The sequence below is a fragment of the Muntiacus reevesi genome, chromosome X, assembly GCF_963930625.1.
Source record: "Muntiacus reevesi chromosome X, mMunRee1.1, whole genome shotgun sequence".
NCBI classification, from domain to species: Eukaryota; Metazoa; Chordata; class Mammalia; order Artiodactyla; family Cervidae; genus Muntiacus; species Muntiacus reevesi.
The window spans coordinates 144,662,829-144,670,681 of record NC_089271.1 but is presented as its reverse complement, the minus strand read 5'-3'; positions in this window follow the sequence as shown (position 1 = coordinate 144,670,681).

Here is a 7,853-nt window from a genome sequence, read left to right as displayed (position 1 = left end):
ATCCATCCATCCATGCATCCATCTCCAAATATTTAGCCGCAGCTTATCTTGTGCCTGGCCTTGTACCAGGTGCTGTGGGAACTCAGCAATGAGAACAACACAGGCCTGGACCTCAGGGAACTTACAGTCTAGTCAGGGGAGGGGAGGAGCTTTATGAGGAGACGCACACATGGATGTGAGATTACAGACTGTGAGAAATAGAAAGAAATAGAGGTTTTCTGAATGCCTGTAAGACTAGGAAGCCAGGAAAGAAGTACAAAGAGGTGATGCTTAGGCCTGACCCCAAGGGAGAGAAGGCACCAGGCAGGCAATGATTGAGGGGAGAGGATGCAGGAGGGCTGAGTTGTGTCCCTGCCCTGGGCCAGGGTGTTTCCAAGCCCTTTGCCTCGGTGGGTCAGGCTCTGGGTTCTGGATGCCTACTGGCTTTCACTTGACAAACAAACTCTTCAACTGCCACCATCGAGGCTTCTCAACCCCAAGCCCTCAGACGGTGGGCATCAGAGTCCAAGAGAAAACTTGATATAGGTAGGTGCCTGGGCTGCACAGCCTACAGAGACCTGAATTTAGCAGATCATGGTGGGTCCAAGTATTTGCATTTTCAATAAGTTCTCTAGGTGGTTCTGTTATAGGTGGTCTGCTGCTCTGCCATTCTTGGCCATTCTATGTCTATAGACATAATTGGCATGTCTATAACACAAATTTGAGTTTCACATCTATTTGTTTAAAAATCTTTCATTTATTGCCTATTATTTTAAAAATACATCCACATTCCTTAGTAAGGATTAAATGGCTTTTTGCGTTTTTGCTTCTGCCTCAACTTCTGCTCCTGCTGCTTCCCATTTACCATCCTCATCCCCATACCTTTAATAGTGCCTGGTACAGGGGAGACACAAGACAAAAATTTACTCATTACCATGAAAATGAGGAATTTAAAACATATCATATCTTGCTTAGGGACCTGGGGATATTTCAAGTCAGAAAAATAGAGCTGTTTTCAAATACTGGAAGTCTATTCCATGTAAAACACTTGTTTCCTTTTTTTTTTTTTTTTTTTTAATTTAGAGAAGAGACATTTTTATTTTGGACTACTGCAATTCAGATTTGGAATATGCAAGTCTAATTCTCTTCCTGTACACTGCATATATGTTGTATATATACACAACCTGTAAAACACTTGTTTTGAATAGCCCTAGGACCAATCAGTGGAAGTCATAAGAAGTCAGAATTTGACTCCATGTAAGGAAGCTTGCACCACCTTTGCAAAGATTAATCACCTGCATTGTAAAAAGGTTACATTTCTTGCCCCCTGTAGTATTCCAGCATTGATTCTATAGCCACTTGGCAGGTATTTGGAGAAACTGGGAAGAAATAACCTACCCCTCTTGAAACAGGATTCTATGGGGAAATAAAGCTAAATGGGAGAAGGAAAGAAAATAAACTCCCCATTTCAGGTAAGTAGAGCATTATGGTTTACATTACCATACACACCATACCAATATACATTATATATGAAGTACCTGTTTTTCATACTACAGAATAGACCAAACAAAATTAATATCCCTTATTTTTTCTTTGTTGTTTCCGTAAATAACTTAGCCTCTTACAATGTCTATGGGTCTCCATTACAAACATTAGTTCTCATAATATTGAAGTGTGTAAATGCCAGGTAACAAAAATCTCTGCCAAAATGTAAGATATTCAGCTTTTGTTACTGTAACAAAAGAAGTATTCTAGAAAAAACAATAAAGACATGCGTCATGCAGAGACAATAATTCTTCAGCTCAATTTATTATGTTCCAATTTTTTTTTATTGTGACAAACTAAAGAATAACACTACAAATCAGAAAGCTAGATCAGAAAGCTCACTTGGCTCAGATACAGCTAATAACAAAAGCTAACACTGGTACATAATTAACAGCAATTTTCATGATTGATTGCCAATAATGGAGGAGAACGTGGGACTGAAGGACAGGATTTTCTTTTTATTTTTTTATTTATTTTTATTTTATTTATTTATTTATTTATTTTTAGGATTTTCTTTTTAAACTCTCCATCAGGTATCTCTTTCCTTGCTCTGTTTATTAGGAACTTAGATTTTAGTAATTTGGGTAATTTTTAGTCAGACGTTAAAAGACCTGGGGTGCTAACAAAACCTGACAGCTCTGATTTCAACAACAATTTTCATTTTCATTTTTATTTTATTTATTTTATTTTTTATTTTTTCGTTTATTTTTATTAGTTGGAGGCTAATTACTTTACAATATTGTAGTGATTTTTGCCATACATTGACATGAATCAGCCGTGGATTTACATGTATTCCCCATCCCGATCCCCCCTCCCACCTCCCTCCCCATCCCATCCCTCTGGGTCTTCCCAGTGCACCAGCCCTGAGCACTTGTCTCATGCATCCAACCTGGGCTGGCGATCTGTTTCACACTTGATAATATACATGTTTCAATGCTATTCTCTCAGGTCATCCCACCCTTGCCTTCTCCCACAGAGTCTAAAAGTCTGTTCTGTACATGTGTGTCTCTATTTCTGTTTTGCATATAGGGTTATCATTACCATCTTTTAAATTCCATATATATGCGTTAGCATACTGTATTGGTGTTTATATTTCTGGCTTACTTCACTCTGTATAATCGGCTCCAGTTTCATCCATCTCATTAGAACTGATTCAAATGAATTCTTTTTAATGGCTGAGTAATATTCCATGGTGTATATGTACCACAGCTTCCTTATCCATTCATCTGCTGATGGACATCTAGGTTGCTTCCATGTCCTGGCTATTATAAACAGTGTTGCAATGAACATTGGGGTGCACGTGTCTCTTTCAGATCTGGTTTCCTCAGTGTGTATGCCCAAGAGTGGGATTGTTGGGTCATATGGCAGTTCTGTTTCATTTTTAAAGAAATCTCCACACTGTTCTCCATAGTGGGTGTACTAGTTTGCATTCCCACCAACAGTGTAAGAGGGTTCCCTTTTCTCCACACCCTCTCCAGCATTTATTGCTTGTAGACTTTTGGATAGCAGCCATCCTGACTGGCGTGTAATGGTACCTCATTGTGGTTTTGATTTGCATTTCTCTGATAATGAGTGATGTTGAGCATCTTTTCATGGGTTTGTTAGCCATCTGTATTTCTTCTTTGGAGAAATGTCTGTTTAGTTCTTTGGTCCATTTTTTGATTGGGTCATTTATAGCTTTTGTTTGTTCAGTAAGGCAGACGCTGTGGGGAGGCACACCTTTTCAGTAGTTCCTAGGGTTGCTTCCTTGGGAGGAATAGTAGGGGCATGACTGACTCAATATTTCTCCCAGAAAAGAGCTGCTTGCTATTTTTTGACTTCTTCCACTATCTGAAGACTGAATCTTGCTCTGTTTAGAAACTTACCTTCCTTAACTTGAAACTTACCTACCTTTCCTTTCTTTGCCCCTCTGGCTTCATTTCCTCTCTGTCTCTATCTCTTCTGCATCTTTCAAACTACATCAGATGAATAAGTTCTGGGGAGCTATTGTGTGTGCTGGTCATGCTCAGTCGCTTCAGTCATGTCCGACTCTTTGTGACCCCATGGTCTGTAGCCTGCCAGACTCCTCTGTCCATGGAATTTTCCAGGCAAAAAGACTGGAGTGGGTTGCCATTTCCTACTCCAGGGGATCTTTCCCACCCAAGGATCAAATCCTCTGTTCCTGCATCTCCTGCGTCACAAGCGGATTCTTTACTGCTGAGCCACCAGGGAAGCCCTACTGTAAATGTGGCAACTTGACTTAATACTGAGTCATATACTTGAAACTTGCTAAGAGGGTAGAGCTTCATGTTCTCACCATAACAAAAACAACAAAATGGTAATTATATGAGGTGAAGAATGTATTCCCTAACTTTACTGTAGCAAATCTTTCAAAATATCTAAGAGAATCAAGTCATAATGTATACCTTAAATGTATACAATGTTATATGTCAATTATTAATACATCTCAATAAAGCTGGAAAAAATGAAAAAAAAATCCTGGCCCCAGACAGTGAAGGGTGCTGCTCTGTTACTGGCCAGTTGTGTGACTTTTAGGAATTTGCTTAACTTCTCTGTTACTCAGTTTTACTATCTGTAAAAAGATGGGATTGGATCAGTTCCAAAATTTTATCTAAAGTAGCACACACATTACTTTCCCTCAGGCCTTTCTTTTGCATTGGCCACACATGAGGAGAGCTAAGTCAGGACCCTGACTGGATGCTCAAGACTCCTTCTCTGAGGGAACCCTTCTCCAGTGCAGCAAATCAAGGATACTTCATTGTCTTTAGGCTCTTTCTACTGTAATGGAACTTCCTTTATTGTTATTTGGTGTGAAGTGAAGTGAAATCACTCAGTTGTGTCCAACTTTTTGTGACCCCATGGGCTGTAGCCTACCAGGCTCCTCAATCCATGGAATTTTCCAGGCAAGAATACTGGAGTGGGTTGCCATGTTATTTGGTGTGAAGATAGTGTCAAATGCAAACTTTCGTTGGTTTTCCTCCATCTTCTTGACAATAAATTCTTGCCTTGTAAAAACAAACAAAAACAAACAAACAACAACAAAATTAAGAAGCACACACATTACCATGCTTTATATGCCTCACTGGAATCATTTTCCAGTTTTTTTTTTTTTTGTAATTTATTTTTCCAGTTTTATTGAAAGATAATTGGCATACATCACTGTATAAATTTAAGCCTTATAGCATGATAGTTTGACTTATATATATTGTAAAATGATCACTACCATAGGTCAACTAACATCTATCTTCTCATAAAGGTACAATAAGAAAAAAAAGAAAAGGGAAGGGGAAAAAATTATTGTGATGAGAACGGACTCTTTTAATGTTCCCCTATATTATGCATTTTGAAGTTCCTCTAGGAAACTTGTTTCTCTTAAAGAGGGTCTTTATGTCTATTGAACACTGCAATCCTTTGCCAATTCCATCACAGGAATCCATGTTGTGAAGTTTTTTAAAAACCATTTTTAACCTCTGAGCACATTTAAAATTAATTGTAAATACTTCAGTAACAGTCACGAGAAGAGAAAAAAATCTACTCTGGTATGTGTTTCTGTTCTTAATGCGAAATAAATATAGATGGAATTGTTGATTAATATCTTGAAGGAAAGAAAGAATTTCTCATCTACTCTGTGCCAAGAACATTGCTAGGTCCTTGTGAATATTATTTCTGGTAATTCTCAAAACAACATGGTAAGGAAGGCATTTTCTTAGTACACAAACTGAAGAAAATGAAGATCAGCAAGTTTCCAGGAAGTGGCAGGACTGGGATTTGAATTCAGAAGATTAAAATCTATGTGATTGCAACACTGTGAATATACTAAATGCTACTGAATTTTACACTTTAACATGGTTAATTTTATGTGATTCTTACCTGAAAAGACAAAAAGAAATTTAAAATCAGAAAAAAAGTATATGTTTATAGTTTGTATCAATGTAACTAAATCACAATATGGTCAACTGGAAAATGCTTAGGACTCAGCTCTGTGACCACGAGCAAGTTATTCCACCACTCCAGGTTCCAGTTTTCCCCACCTATAAAATAAAGAGAAGGTGGACTAGCTGGATGATTTCTAAGCGCCCCTTCAGCTCTTAACAGTTTGCGGTTTTGTGTTTCATCTACCTCTGAATACTGGTCTTCATTGCCCCCTTGTGGGTGAAAGCTGAACTGTCACTGTTTCTGTATTCGTATAAGATTTCAGAAAAATCATTAAAATAACAACAAAAAACACAAATGGAACCAGCCTTTGACATCATGCAGATAAAGAAGCTGAATATTTTGCTATCAATTTTTTGTCATGATGACACAAGATTAGACTCATAATCTTTCTAAACAAAAATAAGTGCATAGTTTCAAATGTGGTCAAGAACAAAGAACAGATCATGTAGGCATTTCTCTCTCCTCCACCACCCTGTTAACCCTTTCAATAATCTTTCAACATTTAAAAAAATATTATAAACAATATTAAGAAGGAAGATGTATAGGAGAGGACTGCAGAAAACCAGTAATGCAGATATGGTGAAAGGTTAATGCATATAATATATACATATACATATATATATATATATATAAAAGGAGTTTCTAGAAATCAATAAGAAACAAAAATGACTGTTCCCCAAATGTGCTAAGGACTAGAATGGGCTATTCACTCAAGAAAAAATAAAAATAGTCAATAAATACATGAACAACTATTTATTCTCAAAGATTGAAAGAAATGCAAATCAAAACGAGATTATTTTTCATTCATCAAATTAGGCATATGTGGTTCGTGAAGATAATATTCCATTAAAAATTGAATGTTTATAGAAATAAGCCTTCTTTTATTTTACTGTTATTGGTGTAATTTGGGACAACTTTTCTTCTAGATGACAATTTGATAATGTATATTAAAAATTGTAAAAATATTCATTCTCATTGACCTAGAATTTTACTTATAGGAAATAATAGAAATGTGAATTGATTAATATTAGGGACATGCATTGCTGCTTTACTTTGTAAATAGGAGACCATTGGAAAACAACCTATATGTCTAGCAATAAGTGTCTGAAAATATTGTGGTTTTTTTTTTTTTTCAGAAGTAAAGGAAAGCTTTATTCTTCAGTCAAAGAATGGAGAGATATAAGCTCCAGGTTTAGAGAACCAACTCTTCCCTGATTATATGTATTATGGCAAATCCTTCAATAGACTATTATGCAAGCATTAAATATAATCCCTAGAAGAATATATAATGACCTAGTGAAAAATGTCATGTTTGGTAAGTGAAAAACATTACAATCAGGTTGTGCAGTATGATATCAATTTTATTTCATAAATGTGTTAAAACACACACATACTCACTAAAAAGTAATATTAAAAAATCTGCTTACCTCAGAGTAATAAGATTAAAAGAAACTTTCATTTTCTTTATCTTGCTTTTCTGTTTCTTTTTTTTCCTTCAGGTATTTTTGGTTGTTGTTTGTTTTTTTACCATGGGTGTGTATGACTTTCGTAATCAGAAAAAAAACAAAAAAGCAAAATTTTAGTGTCAGCTGGTGACACTGTTTTCCTGTTGGGAACAGATGAAAAAAGAGACAATTCAAAGGATATACCAACACTTGTTCTTCCAACTCTATGCTGAATAATATATTACAGGACACACCCTTGACCGTGATGTTTCTAAGTCAGCCAGGAACAATGAAAGAGAAAAGAGAAGAGATGAGCCTCCCTCTTGCTTCCTCATGAATGAACCACAGGAAGGCATGATTTGTATTTTAATTCTAACCAATATAGCTAGCATTTCTTTCATCAAGGCAGAGTTTCTCAATTCCTTTTCATCAATCATTAAGTAAGAGAAGCACAGCTTGGCATGTCTGGCTAAAATTCAGGAGTGCTATAATGAAATTCATTACACATTGACCCATAATTCATAAACTATGAAAAGAATTGACAGATTGTTCAAAAATACACATACTTGCACTCACAAAACCCACCATTTAAAAGGGCACTTAAATATGGCTGAACCAAAATTCTCTGTGTTGCCTTGGAGAAGACAGAGTGATTTATGAAGACACAGGGATCACTGTAGCAATTCCTACACAACTAAAGGTGATGATTCCTTCACATCTTGAGTTGTGAAGACACTTGTTCTAGTTGGGAAAGCACGAAATAACCCTTCACTCCCTTAAAAAAAAAGAAAACCATAATAACTCTCTTACAAACATCACCACCTCCATGAGTAAAATAAAAGCTAGATCCTTGCTTACCAGTTTTTGCAAACATACCACTAAGGACAGATTTAATAATTTAATAGCCTTATTTTCATTCTTTATACCTAGTTTCTATCATTATCCTTT